The sequence below is a fragment of the Parasteatoda tepidariorum genome, chromosome 3 (assembly GCF_982258835.1).
Source record: "Parasteatoda tepidariorum strain Cologne lab strain chromosome 3, Ptep-v5.0, whole genome shotgun sequence".
Classification (NCBI taxonomy): Eukaryota; Metazoa; Arthropoda; class Arachnida; order Araneae; family Theridiidae; genus Parasteatoda; species Parasteatoda tepidariorum.
Window position 1 is genome coordinate 115,948,096 of NC_141757.1, and position 20,807 is coordinate 115,968,902.

At 28.1% G+C, this 20,807-nt stretch overlaps 2 long non-coding RNA genes across 2 annotated transcripts; one reads left to right on the top strand and one right to left on the bottom strand.

Moving 5' to 3' along the window:
• Positions 1-955: 955 nt before the first annotated feature.
• Positions 956-4,948, bottom strand: LOC147814215 (uncharacterized). The gene is made up of 2 exons (XR_015432713.1): positions 4,815-4,948; positions 956-2,623 (listed from the first exon to the last, which is right to left on the bottom strand). It is a non-coding gene; the product is annotated as an uncharacterized LOC147814215 (long non-coding RNA).
• Positions 4,949-5,102: 154 nt separating this feature from the next.
• Positions 5,103-9,088, top strand: LOC147814216 (uncharacterized). Its single transcript, XR_015432714.1, has 2 exons — positions 5,103-5,290; positions 8,231-9,088. It is a non-coding gene; the product is annotated as an uncharacterized LOC147814216 (long non-coding RNA).
• Positions 9,089-20,807: the final 11,719 nt, after the last annotated feature.

Below are 20,807 nucleotides of genomic sequence, written 5' to 3' on the forward strand. Positions count from 1 at the left end.
TTGAATATTGTGCTAGCGACCTCTGAGGAACCATTTTCATTACATTCTGTACAATACTTGTGCTAGTAGTCCCGCTGTGAACTGATCGTAAAGACACAGTTTCCAGTAGAATACCTCAATCAAGCATCACTGGCTGCGGTCATCAAACGAGTGGAGTGACCACTTTGAGCAACCTGCGTAGGGACCCAGGGCGAGCGGTATTGGTCCTCGTTAAACTGTTCTACTGTAAAGTGCTCGATTTCTCGAGCAGATCGTCGGGCTACTAAGGCAGGGGAGCCATCCCCTCTGGGGAGGATCAAAATTTCGATGGTATGTCTACGGATCATTCTCAGGAATGTTTCCCAGACCGTCGCCAGTAGCCCATTGTGCAGCTGTTGTGCGATGTAAATAAAGCACCCAAGTGATGGTAGCTTTCCATATTTCTTTCTTATTTAGTTTCTGATGCGGGCTTCACACTTTGAATGCAAAGGGCACAGGAGTCGAATTATCTTTTGTTGGTATTAGCATGTGTATTTTTCCATCTGTATGTCCTTTCTTTCACCAATAAATGGTCTACCTAGGTGGCTATTATAGTTCTTTCGCTTTACTTTGAAATATGTCTTAAATAAAAAGACAAATACACATTTTTAAATCACTATGTATGCAAAAATTTGAATGTCAAAACCAGTTTGATTGCTTTTGAAGCACTAAAGGAGTTTCCATTAATCTTCTTATACCTTTACTGGATTAATTATTCAAATTAATTGGGTTAAAATAGTTTTAAATATTTAAAAAATCATTTTCATTTTAAAAAAAATTTGAAAAGTCGGAAAACAAAGATATATATTACATTTTTTCATTGTTTTTGTTTTCCGGCTTTTTAATTTATTCTTTTTAATAAAAATGTTTTTTTTTTTTACGTATTAAATTTTTTTTTGTTTCATAGCTTCTTTTTTCATGAATTTTTCTCTCTGTATTTTTGATGCAATTTATTAATTCTATGTACTAGCAATTTTTGTGTAGCAAATAAAGCTATTATTTTTTCTAAATTTTCTTTATTATTCTCGTAATCTTTTTTGTTTTTTATTGTGTTATATATATATATATATACCACTTGTTACCATCATTAAAGAATGTTAATTTACTCAAACAAATTTTTCAATTTGTATTCCTTATGCAAGCTATTATTTTGTAATAATTATTATCAAACTCCTTATAAAAAAGCTTATGCTATATCATGCTCTTTTAAAGCCAAATTTTTTAACAACTGATATTGTAAATAGATATAGGGGTAAAAAAAAATTTTTTTTTTAGAAAAATAAACTATACATAAATAAACCTTAACTTTTCATCATTCTTCTCTGACATCCCTCGTCATATATCAAAAGTAAAACCTGGTCCTACTGGTAATCCATTGGACTTGTTGATTTTAAATTATGAATTGAAATAGTTAAAACGAAAAGACTGTTTCAATAAATGTAAATAAATTTGGATTTCAGTGATATTTGATGAGAAACTTTAGCAAGTTGAGAAAAAGCTTCCAGAAAGTTCTAGAAACATTACTTGATATTCAATAACTTTAGGCATTTGCTATTTGATTCCTACATCGTTTATTATTGTTATTTATAGAGTAACTTTTACATCAAGAAAAGTATTGATTTCTATAAATTTTGCATGCTGAAGTCTTGTACATCTAATACAGAAAAATATACTATTTATAAAATTTATTATTACAACTCCACTGAAATCCAATTTTATTTTTTTGCAACATACAAGTAATAGTTCTTAGTTTAAAAAATTTTATTGGCAAAAACATCATTGGATTACAAATCATTTGAAATGGGAAAGAACAATATATTGAATGAAATAATTTTTATAGTAAATTAAACTTATTAGTTTAAGGAAATAATTTTAATGGAATACACTGAAACTATGAATGAAGAAATTTATAAGCTCTCACCCATAAACTATTTTGACTAATTTCTAGTACTTAAAAAGAAGAGAATAAGAACAAAAAGATTGAAGAAAACTGTCACAAAGATTTATAAATATTTTATGTAACATGCAAATACATTATGCAGTATCAACATTAAAATTTTACAATATAAAACAATTAGAAGAAGTTTAAATTTAAAGAAAGAGTCTTGAACTGTTTAATAATAAAAATATAATTTGAATTTTAATCTACAAAGAATATATAATAGCAAATTTCCTCAGATTTAATGTTTAGAAAATATATTTAAAAACTTTTGTATAACAGTTTTGAATAGGTCATAGTAAAATGTTATTAACCCAATAAAAGATCCAGTACAAGAATTTTTTTTTTTTTTTTTTTTTTAAATTGCTACCACAATAACCCCCAAAAGTTTTTAGAACAAAAATAAGTAATACATAATTAAGATTATAAAAGTCCTGATAAGATTACGATTAATTAAGGTAATTTAAGTAAATTAAAATAAAAAGTTATAAATGATTATGAAAGCTCCCTAAGGTCAAAACATTTTTCTCTGAACACTTTCACTACTGCTCTTTCTAATTCTGCTTATTGTTTTTAGAAAATGACAGCTTGTAATTATTTCCGGCTGTGATATAATACAGGCTATTTTAAATGCAGAAGAGGAGATGAAGAATAAATTCTGTCAACCTGTAAGAGATAAAAAATACATTATTCAAAAAAATAAATAAATAAATAAAAGGTTCATAAATCTTTTCTTTACAATTGATTTAATTTTTTTATACTGCTACATTACATTATTATCATTCGATTTTTTTGTGTCTTCTACAGAATTAGTGATTAACATTTGCTACGCCATCAACTTCTCCTAATACAATCAACTAATAATATAAAATTTTTTCCGAATACAATTTCGACTACTCCCCCTTAAAATTTTCACAAAATTCTAACAAAACTTCAAACATAAAAAAATTCTGAATTTTTTAATATATTTCAGTAAAATTGTTTAAAAGTAATAGTAGTAGTGTTTCAAAATGGTCTACACCACATAAAATTAAACTGTCTTTATTGAATATTCATTTAGAAAAAATAATAAATAAATTTAAACTATACTCACAATACACAAAGTTACTACTTTACTAAATTCGAAAAGAAATAACTTCCTACTACTCAAAAATAAACTGCCTATTAATGAGCACTTGAATTGTGTTGACTGTTACTTCCAATTTGTATATTTTTGAGGAGAATGAAGTATTTGTATATTTTGAACAATCAAGTAACAAAATTAGTATCAACTCTTCATTAATATTAAAACAATATTTATAAAATGCATAAATTAGAAGTTTCAATTTACTTTGACAAAACTTGAATTTGATGAGCACAATGAGACATAGGCTATATATGTGGTATTTCATGAGGATTGCTCTTAATATATCTTTTCAAATACCTTATCAAAAAATTAGTATTAGCGAATTAGTATTTAAGGAAGGAAAAAATAAACACAGAAAAATGACAAATCACTTTTCTGGAAGAAAAAAGAAATATACAACAAGACACATTTGACTGTATAAAAAACACATCTTCAAGTTTCAACACCCAATTAAACCTGTTTTGATGTTAATACCATCTACATTTTTTAAATGTAAATAGTCAGATTTCAATAGTGCATATGGTTTCCCCATACTTTTATACTAATTGTAACATGCACACTTTTTGTTTTCCTTTTAGATAAGGATTATAAAAATACATATCAAAAGCGGTGTTTAGAGAACACACTGTATATTATATATTAAGTATTGTATCTATGTTCGTAAACCTAGCACATTTTAATCAAATTATTTAAGATTTTGCATATTGTATGTTTCCAGAAAGAGAAAAAGAAATTTTTTTTTGCTCTTTCTTAGAGCAAATAATGTACTTTGAACAAAAAAAAAATTTACTATTCTACTACATAAGTTAATAGTAATAAAAGCAAGTCCATAGGATTTCAATTTAATAACTGTAGCATAGCATAAAGCATCACGAACAGTCCAAAATGAAGTTGACTAAAGAAATATTAAACATTTTTATTCAACAACAAAACTTTCTATAGTTCATCAAGATAACTCATGAAAATAACTTTTAATTATTATACATGGAAATAAGATATTCTCTGTCTGAAACAATTTTAGTGTCAAGTAAGTTAGAGTGTATGTGGTCAAATAAAACATAAGACATTTGGCAAAAAAGATAAAGTCAAACAAACAGACATTTTAAAACTCTCAAGCAAATTTGTATGAAGATCAAACCAATGTAAAAAGATCTTAATATTAAGCTAGAGATGCACAAAAATTTAAAATAACTGAATTTCAATATAGAATTAACAACTAATCTAATTCCTAAATGAAACATATGGATCTCCATGTTTTTTAAATTCCACACTTGTCATGACACAAAATTTTCTCTATAAGCAATTTTTTCTTTAATTAAATATAGACAGAAAGTAACCAAAAACAACAATTACTTATATAAAATTTTGACAGAAAATAATCAGTATTAATATCTACACAGTAATAAAAGTTAAGCAATCAATTATACTATAAAATGATAGAGCTGAAAAAATGTTCAACTAAATATTTTATAAACTTTAATAAAAATTATTAATGCACTAACAGATCGGGAATAAATGAACTATTAGGCATGGGATACATATTTTGTGTTTATTCTGATTATTCAGTTCAGAAATACTTCTAATAATCTATTACCTACACAAAGATATCATATATACATGAGTATAACGTATATTAGTATGTGATATAATTAGTAGTATTTAAAATAGAAAACGTAATATTCATTATAAAAGCACATATAGTTGATTATAAATGAAGAAATTCTCACTTACCCGATAATATAGAGAAGTTTTCAAATCCTATTAGTACGTCCAAATTTCTTGAAAGAAACATTCAAAATAAACATATTCCCTGTAAACAAAAACAACTTCTTCTAAATCGTCACATTTCCCCCAAAAAATTTCCCTACTGGTGAATGCGCGCGCTTACTTTGATCAAAGTACTTTGATCGTGTCAACCCACCTATAACCCTAAACTTTAGCGAACAGCTGAAATGGGTGATTGCCAAACTAATTCTATCGCCAAGAGCTTGGATGCCCGATTTTTTTTGAAGGTGGGTTGGTTGACACGATCAAAGCACTTTGATCAAAGTAAGCGCGCGCATTCACCAGTAGGGAAATATTTTTAGGGAAATGTGACGATTTAAGAAGAAGTTGTTTTTGTTTACAGGGAATATGTTTATTTTGAACCTTTCTTTCAAGAAATCTAGACATACTTATAGGATTTGAAAACTTCTCTATATTATCGAGTAAGTGAGAATTTCTTCGTTTATAATCAACTATATGTGCTTTTGAAATGAATATTACGTTTTCTATTTTAAATACTACTAATTATATCACATACTAATATACGTTATACTAATGTATATATGATATCTTTGAGTAGTTAATAGATTATTAGAAGTATTTCTGAACTGAATAATCAGAAATAAACACAAAATATGTATTCCATGCCTAATAGTTCATTTATTCCCGATCTGTTTGTGCATTAATAATTTTTATTAAAGTTTATAAAATATTTAGTTGAACATTTTTTCAGCTCTATCATTTTATACAAGGTCCGGCTATTAATTTCCAGGACTGACGTAACTGTAGGAGAAAGAAAAGCCGGAAGATGGTGCTAATGATTGAATATTGAAGAGTGTTTTCTTGCTCATGTGCAGTGCAATCAGCGCCATTCTGAAGTGAGTGGTTCTGGTGGAAAGGCGCATTAAAACGGAGCTCTTAAATTCCTGTTGTCGAAGTGAAATGGAGCAGAGAATTAACATTAAATTTTGCTTCAAATTGTGCAAGACAGCTGCAGAAACCTACAAATTGTTAAAACAAGTTTACGGCAAGGAAGCATTATATCGCTCAAGAACTTTTGAATGGTTTAAAAAGCTTTCGAACGCGAAAGCGTGGAAAATGATCCGCTCACAATTCGTACGCAAGCCGGAAGCAATTGAAAAAGGTCGCGTCCACACATTGCGTTTGCTGTGAGGCGATTCTCAGCTCAGCATGGTGTCGTTGAGTCGCAGCATCCACCATACCCGCCAGACCTAGCACACACTTTTTCCTGTTTCTTAACCAGAAAAATTAACTGAAAGGAACAAGATTTCAGGAAGTCGAAGCCTTCACGAAAACTGTAACGTCACTAATAAAGAGCATTCCAAAAGAGGACTTTAAAACTTCTTTCTGAAATTTGTATAGCCGAGCACAGACGTGCATTACGGCTGATGGGGATTACTTCGAATAATATTAAATGGCTATGTGTTTAACTTTTTTTTCTTCTGAGTTATTCCATGAGTCCTGGAAATTAATAGCCAGACCTTGTAGTATAATTGATTGCTTAACTTTTATTACTGTGTAGATATTAATACTGATTATTTTCTGTCAAAATTTTATATAAGTAATTGTTGTTTTTGGTTACTCTCTGTCTATATTTAATTAAAGAAAAAATTGCTTATAGAGAAAATTTTGTGTCATGACAAGTGTGGAATTTAAAAAACATGGAGATCCATATGTCTCATTTAGGAATTAGATTAGTTGTTAATTCTATATTGAAATTCAGTTATTTTAAATTTTTGTGCATCTCTAGCTTAATAATAAGATCTTTTTACATTGGTTTGATATTTATACAAATTTGCTTGAGAGTTTTAAAATGTCTGTTTGTTTGACTTTATCTTTTTTGCCAAATGTCTTATGTTTTATTTGCATACATACACTCTAACTTACTTGACACTAAAATTGTTTCACACAGAGAATATCTTATTTCCATGTATAATACATTAAAGTTATTTTCATCAGTTATCTTGATGAACTATAGAAAGTTTTGTTGTTGAATAAAAATGTTTAATATTTCTTTAGTCAACTTCATTTTGGACTGTTCGTGATGCTTTATGCTATGCTACAGTTATTAAATTGAAATCCTATGGACTTGCTTTTATTTCTATTAACTTATGTAATAGAATAGTAAATTTTTTTTTTGTTCTAAGTACATTATTTGCTCTAAGAAAGAGCAAAAAAATTTCTCTTTTTCTCTTTCTGGAAACATACAATATGCAAAATCTTAAATACTTTGATTAAAATGTGCTAGTTTTACGAACATAGATACAATACTTAATATATAATATACAGTGTGTTCTCTAAACACCGCTTTTGATATGTATTTTTATAATCCTTATCAAAAAGGAAAACAAAAAGTGTGTATGTTACAATTAGTATAAAAGTATGGAGAAAACATATGCACTATTGAAATCTGACTATTTACAGTTAAAAAATACAGATGTAATTAACATCAAAACAGATTTAATTGGGTGTTGAAACTTGAAGATGTGTTTTTTATACGGTCAAATGTGTCTTGTATATTTCTTTTTTCTTCCAGAAAAGTGATTTGTCATTTATCTGTGTTTATTTTTTCCTTCCTTAAATACTAATTCGCTAATACTAATTTTTTGATAAGGTATTTGAAAAGACATATTAAGAGCAATCCTCATGAAATACCACATATATAGCCTATGTCTCATTGTGCTCATCAAATTCAAGTTTTGTCAAAGTAAATTGAACCTTTTAATCTATGCATTTTATAAATATTGTTTTAATATTAATGAAGAGTTGATACTAATTTTGTTACTTGATTGTTCAAAATATACAAATACTTCATTCTCCTCAAAAATATACAAATTGAAAGTAACAGTCAGCACAATTCAAGTGCTCATTAATAGGCAGTTTATTTTTGAGTAGTAGGAAGTTATTTCTTTTCAAATTTAGTAAAGTAGTAACTTTGTATATTTTGAGAGTTTAAATTTATTTATTATTTTTTCTAAATGAATATTCAATAAAGACAGTTTAATTTTATGTGGTGTAGACCATTTTGAAACACTACTTTTACTTTTAAACAATTTTACTGAAATATATTAAAAAATTCAGAATTTTTTTATGTTTAAAGTTGTGTTAGAATTTTGTGAAAATTTTAAGGGGGAGTAGTCGAAATTGTATTCGGAAAAAATTTGATATTATTAGTTGATTGTATTAGGAGAAGTTGATGGCGTAGCAAATGTTAATCACTAATTTCGTAGAAGACACAAAAAAATCGAATGATAATAATGTAATGTAGCAGTATAAAAAAATTAAATCAATTGTAAAGAAAAGATTTATGAACCTTTTATTTATTTGTTTTTTTTTTTTAATGTATTTTTTATCTCTTACAGGTTGACAGAATTTATTCTTCATCTCCTCTTCTGCATTTAAAATAGCCTGTATTATATCACAGCCGGAAATAATTACAAGCTTTCATTTTCTAAAAACCATAAACAGAAGTAGAAAGAGCAGTAGTGAAAGTGTTCAGAGATAAATGTTTTGACCTTAGGGAGCTTTCATAATCATTTATAACTTTTTATCTTAATTTACTTAATTACGTTAATTAATCTTAATCTTATCAGGACTTTTACAATCTTAATTATGTATTACTTATTTTTGTTCTAAAAACTTTTGGGGGTTATTATGGTAGCAATTTAAAAAAAAAAAAAAAAAATCTTGTACTGGATCTTTTATTGGGTTAATAACATTTTACTATGGCCTATTCAAAACTGTTATACAAAAGTTTTTAAATATATTTTCTAAACATTAAATCTGAGGAAATTTGCTATTATATATTCTTTGTAGATTAAAATTCAAATTATATTTTTATTATTATAAACAGTTCAAGATTCTTTCTTTAAATTTAAACTTCTTCTAATTGTTTTATATTGTAAAATTTTAATGTTGATACTGCATAATGTATATGCATGTTACATAAAATATTTATAAATCTTTGTGACAGTTTTCTTCAATCTTTTTGTTCTTATTCTCTTCTTTTTAAGTACTAGAAATTAGTCAAAATAGTTTATGGGTGAGAGCTTATAAATTTCTTCATTCATAGTTTCAGTGTATTCCATTAAAATTATTTCCTTAAACTAATATGTTTAATTTACTATAAAAATTATTTCATTCAATATATTGTTCTTTCCCATTTCAAATGATTTGTAATCCAATGATGTTTTTACCAATAAAATTTTTTAAACTAAGAACTATTGCTTGTATGTGCAAAAAAATAAAATTAGATTTCAGTGGAGTTGCATAATAAATTTTATAAATAGTATATTTTTCTGTATTAGATGTAAAAGGCTTCAACATGCAAAATTTATAGAAATCAATACTTTTCTTGATGTAAAAGTTACTCTATAAATAACAATAATAAACGATGTAGGAATCAAATAGCAAATGCCTAAAGTTATTGAATATCAAATAATGTTTCTAGAACTTTCTGGAAGCTTTTTCTCAAGTTGCTAAAGTTTCTCATCAAATATCACTGAAATCCAAATTTATTTACATTTATTGAAACAGTCTTTTCCTTTTAACTATTTCAATTCATAATTTAAAATCAACAAGTCCGATGGATTACCAGTAGGACCAGGTTTTACTTTTAATATATGACGAGGGATGTCAGAGAAAAATGATGAAAAGTTAAGGTTTATTTATGTATAGTTTATTTTTCTAAAAAAAAATTTTTTTAACCCCTATATCTATTTAAAATATCAGTTGTTAAAAAATTTGGCTTTAAAAGAGCATGATATAGCATAAGTTTTTTTATAAAGAGTTTGATAATAATTATTACAAAATAATAGCTTGCATAAGGAATACAAATTGAAAAATTTGTTTGAGTAAATTACCATTCTTTAATGATGGTAACAAGTGGTATATATATATAACACAATAAAAAACAAAAAAGATTACGAGAATAATAAAGAAAATTAAGAAAAAATAATAGCTTTATTTGCTACACAAAAGTTGCTAGTACATAGAATTAATAAATTGCATCAAAAATACAGAGAGAAAAATATAATAAAAATTCATGAAAAAAGAAGCTATTAAATGAAAAAAAAATTTAATACATAAAAAAAAAACATTTTTATTAAAAAGAAAAAATTAAAAAGCCGGAAAACAATGAAAAAATGTAATATATATTTTTGTTTTCCGACTTTTTAAATAAAAACGATTTTTTAAATATTTAAAACTACACTGGTTATCATAAATTAAGGAAAAATCACAAAAATAGCGATAACTCTTTCAAAAGTAAGCCAAACCGTGCAAAATTTGCATATGTTGTCCACTAAGAGTAGCTGAGTAAAATTGCAATATGCAAATTAGTGGCGCTGCACTCGGCTTACGTCATCTGCCTGGAGCATAAAAGTCCAAGTTTGAGAGAAAGCACACAAATTTTACTGTGATTGCGACATTGAAAATCTGAGATAGCCAATTCGTAATAATGACCTCTAGGCATCATTTGCCTGAAGAACTACGATGGAGAGCCATCGGGAGACTAGAGGCAGGGCAGAGTCAATCAGAAGTGGCCAGATGGCTAAATGTGAGTCCATCTGTGGTTCATAGACTTTGGAGGCAATTTCAAACCACAGATTCGGCATCTAGGAGGTTCAGTCAAGGACGGCCAACTGTTACGACCAGTGCCGATGACCGATATTTGACATTAAGTGCACGCAGGAATAGAACCGCTACTCCGACACATCTTAGATCCTCTCTTGCTGCAGCCACCGGAAGGTTGGTGTCAACGTCAACTGTGCGCAGAAGGCTCCACGAAGGTGGTCTGTATGCGAGACGACCAGCCATTTGCGTGCCGCTCACATCACGCCATAGGAGAGACCGTTTGCAGTGGGCCCGACAACATGTCCACTGGACGTCAGATCAATGGAGGCCTGTTCTCTTTACGGATGAGTCCAGGTTTAGTCTAGAAAGTGACAGTAGACGTTATTTGATATGGAGAGAACCTGGGACCCGTTATCATCCATCAAACATCCGTGAAAGAGATGCATACGGAAGAGGCAGTGTCTGTGTTTGGGGAGGCATATCCTTAGGAGGGCGCACATACCTCCATGTCTTTCCAAGGGGAACCGTGAATGCTCAGGTTTATCGAGACAACATCCTTGATGCTTATGTGCGCCCATATGCCGGGGCAATTGGTGATTGCTTCCTGTTACAGGACGATAATGCAAGACCACACAGAGCTCGCATTGTTGATGATTATCTTCAACAGGAAACAATTACTCGCATGGAGTGGCCAGCTCGATCCCCGGACTTGAATCCTATCGAGCACGTTTGGGATGCTCTAGGGAGGCGTGTATCTGCCATCAATCCGCCCCCTCAGACCCTTGCCACGCTTGCAACTGCTTTACAAGAGCAATGGCTCTCACTTCCTATTGAACTGATAGACCGCATAATTGAAAGCATCACACATCGCTGTTTGTGTTGTATTGCTTCTAGAGGCAATCATATTCCATATTAAAGGTACTTTTTCTATTGCAAACCGATACTTCCAATTTGTTTATTTTATACATGTGCTAATTTCTATACTACTATTAATGTCTGATAATTTCTTTTTATGTTGTTTAATACCTTACTATGTGTTGTATATTGTGGGTAAGTTTCATAAAATTCCATGTGTAATTTCTTGAGTTATCGCGATTTTTGTGAATTTTCCTTAATTTATGATAACCAGTGTATTTTAACCCAATTAATTTGAATAATTAAACCAGTAAAGGTATAAGGAGATTAATGGAAACTCTTTCAGTGCTTCAAAAGCAATCAAACTGGTTTTGATATTCTAATTTTTGCATACATTTTTTTAAATTTTGAATAAAATTATAATAGCCACCAAGGTAGACCATTTATTGGAGAAAGAAAAGACATACAGATGGAAAAATACACATGCTAATGCCAACAAAAGATAATTCGACTCCTGTGCCCTTTGCATTCTAAGTGTGAAACCCGCATCAGAAAATAAATAAAGAAATATGGAAAAACTACCAGCACTTGGGGTGCTTTATTTGCTTCGCACAACAGCTGCACTATGGGCTACTGGCGACGGTCTGGGAAACATTCCTGAGGATGATCCGCAGACATACCATTGAAATTTTGATCCTCCGCAGAGGGAATGGCTCCCCTGCTTTAGTAGCCCGACGATCTGCTCGCTAAGTCGAGCACTTTACAGTAGAACAGTTTAACGAGGACCAATACCGCTTGCCCTGGGTCCCTACGCCGGCTGCTCAAAGTGGTCAGTCCACCCGTTATATGACCGCAGCCAGTGATGCTTGATTGTGCATTATAATTAATTAGGTATCTTTCTCATTAAATTATATTTATGTGGAGTTGGTAGAGTTTTTCTTTTTTTATTCAAGCAATTTTTTGTGCTCCTATTTATTATATTGGTTATAATGGAATGGAAGTATATTGGAATTAGTGAGTGAATTGAATTTTCTTGAATATTGTTTATTATTTGAAAGGAAATATGAATGACTAATAAGTTATGCTTTAACAATACAAAGTTGAAAAGAAGCTCCTTTATTTTCTCTTTTGAATAAAAGGTTAAATTAATAGTATGTTACACCCTAAACTTAAAGTTACCAATAAGAAGTTATCAACTTTCCTTGATTTACATTTTACAAAGTATCAGCGCACCTAGAAAGTCATGGATTTGGATCACTGATTAATCTAACTTTTGAAATAGAATTTAACCCTCCCCTGAATTTCTTGATGTACCAAATATCTGAATTTGTAACTAACTCCACACTCACAGTCATATTTTATTAAAATATAAAATGTTTTTATCCTGTTCTTTAAAAATTGTGTTCTTTCAACAAACGGAAGAAAAAACATCATTTCCAGAGCAAATTATCTTTTAAACTTTTGTGATTTAAGAATTTTTATTATATCAATTTAAGATTCTAGTTGAAGCAAGCCAGTCATTGGCAATTTTTTTAATTCTATAATGAGAACTGAAAAATCAGAAGTATTTCGTTCCTTATCAATGAGCAAGAAAAGTATTTTTAGAATATAATTTTGCAAAAAAGAAATTAATTGCTTTTGTATTTTTCAGCTATTTTATTGCTTCAACTCTTTATTTATTCTGTTTTTTAAATTAAAAATCAGCTGAGGATGCAGATTACAACAGTTTTGGCTATACCAATCATTTCAATTAATGTTATTATAATGCTTTTTTAAATTTGCTGTTGTGTTTTTGTCAGAGATAATAGTAAATTTGTAAAGTCTTGAAAAATTCTTGGAATTAATCATGGACTTGGTAATTTAAAATGTAGCAGATACGCTGATTTTATTATATTGCTAGTTTTTGAAATTTGGATGATTAATATTAAAATTTTGAATAATATTAAGGGTTCATGAATCAATAATTGGAAAGAACAAGTTCTGTTGTATCACAATTTGTGCTTCATGTTTTGTTTATCCAGTTGCAATGCTTTTAGTTTTCTTCCAGGTTGTTATGATCATCAGTTATTGTGATGCATCCTTAAATGTAGAGAGAAGGCTCCTTCATCGACTGAATTTTCAACCATGCTGGCCTGAGAATTATTACGATTTCCAGGTCAGTGCTTGTTGAAATTCCAGTTTTGATCCGTCGTGTCCAGTTTTCTGTCAAATCAACATTAAGAAGGAAGTTATGATATTGAATAAGTATACATTTTAATTTGTTTTAAAGATATATTTAATCTTGGTTTGTTTACGGAGTTAATATATTACGTTGTACTATATTTTATATTAACCTTATCTATTATTAATATTTATAGTTTTATATAAAGAAAATTATATTAAAAATATATGTATATATAATTTATATGTATTTTAATATCTTACATAATTATTAATATGGTATCTCATCAAATTTTGTTTCATTATTGTCGGATCTTTATTTTGTTTGTTGTTTTTTAAGCATTTTTTGTGGTTAAAAGTCCAAATTATTTTTTGTTTCATTCGTAGTGAGTAAAACAATTAATTGCAAGAAATATGAAGAATTTCAATGTACTTTTACTATGTCTTATTGCCTTTATTAAATTTTACATACATTAAAGTTTTAGATTTTGTGTTTACGTTTTTTATTATTTGTAAGATTCTGCTTATTAAACATTTCTATAAATGACATTTTTAAAACTAATATTATAGTTCAGAATAATATGAAGAGACTAGTATAGAATTTGAATAGTTGAGAAGAAGCACAAGTAAGTAGCAATTGTATCACAAATTGTAATTTGTGCGTCTTCGTGTTTTGCATATCTAGATTTGTTGCAAGTTGAGACTTTCTTTTCATCAACTAATCAGGTGTATCCTTTAAAAGCTCCTTCAGGATGTCTTTGTCTTAAATGGGAGTGATGAAATTGCTTGTTATGACCATAATTTGTCGGAATAGAAATACCTACTGGAATATATGCTATCAAAGATTTGTGTTGATGCTGAGTAAGTATAAGTGTCACATTTCTTGCCTAAATAATAGTTAGTGTCACAATTTCACTTGCTAGTCATTTATTGTTGCTGCCTCTCTGCATAAATCTAAAATTGGTATGCACCTCCAACATATTTTATATTTGTAGATATTTTAATCTCTTACATTATAATTAATTGGTATCTTTTTCATTGCATTATATCTATGTGGGGTAAAGCAATTTTTTCTGCTTCTAATTATTATATTGGATATAGTTACTTATAATAGTATGAAAATATGCATATTTGAATTAGTTACTTGTGAATATTGAATATTATTTGAAAGGAAATATGAATGACTTATAAGTTATACTTTAATAATACACGGTTGGGAAGAAATCAGTTTTTTTTTCTCTTTGGAAGGTTAAATTAATATATTACACCCTAAATTTAAAGTTACCATTAATAAGTTATCAATTTTCTTTGTATAAATATCTTCAAATGGTATAAAAAATTGTTTTACATTTTATTATATTGCTAGTTTTTAAAATTTAGATTACATGTGTTAAAGTTTTCTGTTTACATACTTCATTACTTGTTTGATGATGCTATGATTACATTACTACTATAAATAATACTTTTAAATTAATATTAAGAGCTCATTAATTTTAATAATTGAAAAAGCACAAGTTGTGTTTCATGTTTTGTATATGCAGTTGCAATGCTAATAGTTTTGTTCCAGGTTGTTATGATCATCAGTTAATGTGATGCATCCTTAAATGTAGAAAAAAAGGCTCTTTCATCCACTGAATTTTTAACTACTCTGACCTGAGAATTATCAGAATTGCCAGGTCAGTGCTTGTTGAAATTCCAGTTTTGATTCTTCAAAAATTCTGGGTACTCCAAATCAACATTATGAAGGAAGTGGAAATATTGATTTAGTATACATTTAAATTAGTTTTAAAGATATATTTAATAATGCATGGGTTATTTACAGAGTTTATATATTATATAGTAGTATATTTTATATTGACTCTATATTAATTTGATTGAGTTAAGAAAATTGATTCAGAGTTATCTTTATTGATATAATGCTATTAATTTTTTTTTTTTTACTGATTATTACAATTTTCAGGAATCTTTTCATGAGTGGAATTTTAGAATTTAAGTGACTTTTCTGTAAGCTGTACTGTTCCTTGTACTGTGATCGTTTTCTTCTAATTAGAAGAATCTGTTTGCTTTACTATTTATAAAAATTTATGCTAGGCTGTAATTAAAGTGTAGAAAATTTAACAATTACTATGATTTTTCATGAACATTATCAATTAGCTCAATATCAATATTTTAATATGAAATGCAAATGCATACTAACAATGCACCACAAATTATTTTATAAATAATATATATATATATATATATATATATATATATATATATATATATATATATATATATATATATATATATATATATATATATATATATATATATATATATAAAATTATCTCTTTCCATAATGATTGAACAAAAGTTCTAAAATATTTATTAAAAAAATTTATCAGGGCCATGAAATTCAGCTAATTATGGAGCAAAAAACCAGGGTTGGGAATTTTTAACTTAATTTTTTCAGTGGTAAAATATTTTAGGCAATTAATTAAAGTTGCTTTATTAGACTATTTATAAAGTATTTCATAAAAACGTTTTCTACCATTAATATTTTAATAAAAAGTAAAAAATTTCCCTTTTTTCTATACATTATGTTAACAAGTCTACTTGCAAATATAAATGTATTGGAAGCATATGTATAGGAGTGAGTTATGCTGGCTGTTTGCTCCTCAGTTCTATACATAAAAATGCTGTTCTTCAGAATTATATAATGTCCTTTTTCCAGGGTAGGTATATAGTTCAATTACTTATAAATTAATAGTATCTTGTTTTATTTTTCTCTTGACATAATGAAAATTTTAATATTAAAGAACATGGAAATTCTTTTGAAACTTTTAGGCATAACACAATATACTTATAAATAATGCAGTATTGGATAAATGCATTTATTACTTTAAAAAACTTTAAAAAAAAAAAAAAAAAAATATCGAATCCCTGAAAGAACCGATTCAGGTTTTTTCAAGGAGTGGGTTTTTCCAATTTTGTCTTCATTTCTTTTAATTTTTGTAGTTTAGTCTTGCTGCATAAATAAATACCATAAATTTTATTCCTAACCAAGCCATTAATAATAATTATTTAAACATTTCATTATCTATGTCATTAGTCACAAGTAACAATACTATTTTAAATGAGAGTAAAAAGGTCCAATTACCTTTGTAGGATTTACCTATTCTGTTTTAAAATAGAATTGTAAAAAAAAACTGCTAAATGTTTTAACGAAGAATTAAATTATTTATTTTAATTCAAAAAAAAGTTTTTTACTTGGTTGTTGTTAATTTACGTCGCTCTAGAGCTGCACAATGGGCTATTGGCGACGGTCTGGGAAACATCCCTGAGGATCATCCGAAGACGACATACGATCACAATTTTGATCCTCTGCAGAGGGTATGGCACCCCTGCTTCGGTAGCCCGACGACCTGCACGTGAAGTCGAGCACTTTACGATAGAACAGTTTAACGAGGACCACTACCGCACACCCTCGGCCCCTACGCAGACAGATCCAAGTGGTCACCCACCCGCACACTGACCGCAGCCAGTGATGCTTGACTTCGGTGATCTGCTGGGAACCGTGTCTTAACGATCAGTCCACTGCGGAACATTTTTTTTTTTTTTTTTTACTTGGAAAAACTATTTTATGCAATGGTGCATTGCATTACTTTTCTGAGTTATGTCCTATGTTTTTTACAGTGAAAGGGAGCCTCCAGAATAAGCTCTAATATTTCAACAACAAAGGATGCATCTGAACAAGTATTTCACCAGTTAAAGGGTGCTATATTTTAAAAGTATCATTTGAAAGTGTGTAATTAGACTCATAGGTTAGCAAAAGAGTAGTTAAAATGCACTTTTATAAATGTATTATTTTCCTATTTCAGTGAATTGCAATTCTAATCTTGTTATAACAGTAGTAGTTTCAATTATTTTGTGAATTAATATCTCGAATTTTTGCGAAAACACCTAAGTACATTATCTCCTTTTTCTAATAATAATTATTTTTAAAAAAAGTTAATTAAGAATTTTCAAATTTCTTTAATAAATTATATATTAATGTCTTGTCTACAACCAATCATTTCTTGTTTACATAGCCTCTAAGATGATTTAAGGAGAAATTTAAGACAAAACAATAATAACAGGATGGATACGAACAAAATTGATAAATTGGTTGCATATAAAACTATCCTCATTTGTCCTGATATTTAGTTTTCAGTCATCTCTTCAGAAGATCTTTGTTGACAGAAAATATCAATTCAAAGATTTTGTAAAAATCGATTTGAAGAATCGAAAGATTTAGAATTTTGATCTGACATCTTTTTATTCGCATAATAGTGCTAGTAAAAATAGCAAAATCTAATAAATCAAACTTGAGGACCGCACGCTGTGTATATACAAAGTTAATTTAAGCTCTGTGATTTTAACCAGTTTATAACATCTCAAATTTACAATCCGCTATTAATATTTAATAGGATAAATGTATCCTAAATTTAAACATTATACTATAACTTAATAGTAAAGTAGAAAATTTCTTAATTCAAAATTTTTTTTCTTTCTCCGTTTAAGTAGCACTAAAACTTAATTAACTTTATTTCAGATTCATTGCGTATAAAAAAGTAATATTCATGCCGTGTAAGATGCATATACAAATCTTACTTAACACTAGATTGCCTAAGGAAGTCATTTTGACCGCTTTTTCATTTTCAAAAATTGTACGAATAATAATACATAAATTTTTTTTCCCAAGTGAAGTAATTTTTATTCCCTTAATATTTATTATTAGCTTGTTATATAACTGTAGATAATATAAAAAATTATAAAAATTACATAAATTAATTTTTTTACACATTAGCCATTCTTTCAGAATGCAATCATTTTGACTGCTTTTGGGCAATATAGGTATATAGGAAAAAATACTATAGGTAAAAGGGCAGTATGGGTAAAAATTACATAAATAAATTTTTTTACGCATTAGTTACTCCTTCAGAATGCATACTAGTACTTTTTCAGAATGCAATATAGGTAATGCTAAGTGTCAGTCTTTCTAGTATTAATTAAAAATGTAGTAAAATTTTTGTGACATAACTTTACAGAAAGGTTTTCTCCTCTCCTTTTCAGCCGTGTTACTGAAGACCGTAAACTCTTAAATTACCGGTATAGGAATATTTAGAGTATGTATTTTTTATTGTTCTTTGTACTGCGCATAAAATTTAAGGAGTTACTCGTTTTTATTTATTTTTTTATTTATTTTTTCTTTTTTTTAAATCCTGAAATGTGCCTCAAGAACGATTGCAAAATTCACTTTTTATTTATAGCATATGAGCAGAATACCTGTTCTTCGTATGGACTGAAAAAAGCAAACAATGAATTAATCAGTGCTTAACCACATTGTGGAATATGCACAAGACAGAAAGACATAACAATTAAAAAAAAAAGCGAAAATTATTTAAATATTTTTATATAGTATTTAATTTAGCCTTAACGCGTGACTTTACATAATTATAATGAGCGAAACACATTTTCAGTTGTTCGTTATGATTAAACAGGGTCATGTTATGCACGAAAAAGATTTGCTAGATTTTTAAGAAACATATTATTTTACATAAAATGATTTGATTAAAAAATATAACTAAATGTGTTAATTTATATAAATTTATTTTAGAAGTTAAAACCCAATTTTTAAGCTGAAATAGTTTATCTACGTAAATACTTAATTTTAGAAAAAAATTTTCTATCCTTATAAGTTTTTTTTTTTTAATGTCTAAATTTAATTTGTTAAAATCAATTATATATTGTTTATCTAATCTCTTCTGCCTTGATCTTACTTTCTTAAAAAAAATAGTTTTATTTTTAAAATTCAGTGATTTTTTTACGGAAAAAAAAGAAGCAGTTATTGTTTAGAGAATATAACTATGATGAAGTTAAATTTATTCCTGTTCTGTTTTCTGCTCTAAATGAACTATTAATTATCAAATCGTATACTGTTTATTAACTTTACTAAATGAATATAACAACAGTTATTAATTAGTTATTTGTAGAAAAAAATTATAACGAAATCATGTAAATATTAAAGGTGTTATCAAATACCTGAGTAAAATTTATGTAAAATTTTTAAAAGCTTGTTTTATACATCTGAGAATGCATCCAAAGATTTTTTTTTTATCGCTAAATAGTGTCAATTTGAATTTAAAAAAATTTCAAAATTTCAGGAAATTGACTTGCATGACGAGTAAAAGAAATTGAATAAATTTGCAATACATCGTAGTAAACTTGACATTTAGTGATAATCGATATACTTATATTTATTTCATTTAATGCCCAGACCAATCATATAAAAAATCATTATTATTGATAAAGGTTCAATTCTAGAAATAGGACACATAAGTCATCTCTGCTAGAGTTAGCTATCTAGAAAAAAAATTCAAGTAAAGAAGAGTTAATCACTATATAGAATATATCATGCAGTTATATTCTATATGAGTTTTACAATATTTCATTCATGTCAACAGGGTGCTCTACAAATGGGGATCTGAAATTTGCAAGTAAAACAAACACTATATTCTTAGAAGAATAAATAACTGGTGTTCATTTAGCATATGATACGAACATGCATGAGTAGTGTCTCTTAATGTAGTTTCTAGAGAGTTACGGGTGGGTGTGGAACACTTGAATAAAATGCTAGTTATTGAATTAACTGTTAAACGTCAGTCCTGAGATACAGTTGCAGATACATAAATTATAGTTTTGAAACAAATATTTATCACTCTAAACACAAACCAGCAGGAAAACTTCATGAAATATTACATTCTCACGTGCTTTTGTAAAAACTGAGATATGCTTTTATCCTGACATTATATGTAATTAAATTAAATAAGTGGCAATGAATGATTTAAAAAAACAAACGTAACACATTATTAAAAAAAGAAGGAAAAAAAACCAAAGCATTTACGCATGATATTGATTACTTTTTTTTTTCAAACCTCTTCTTAACGTACTTTATGAATATTCAACTAATCTAAATAATAATTTTCTAAGAAAAATTACGATCGCAACAGAATTACATAATTGGGTATAAAATATTATACAGCTAAATTTCCGAAAGCAAATATAGAAGGAAAAAAAAATCTATACACAGAAATCAATACAAGTATATGCACCTTTGTACTATGTTAGCACTTTGTTGTAAAATACCTTGATAAGTATGAATACTCTTTAATTCGTTAGAATCCGGAAGAAAGAAAAAGAGAGAACATATAGTATATTTATTTGATTTGAATTAACTCGCATGAGTCTGGAAAAAAAAATACGCTTGCAAACCTTTCTTGCAACGATTTTAAAAAATAATTATTAGACGATTTCACCACTAATTTA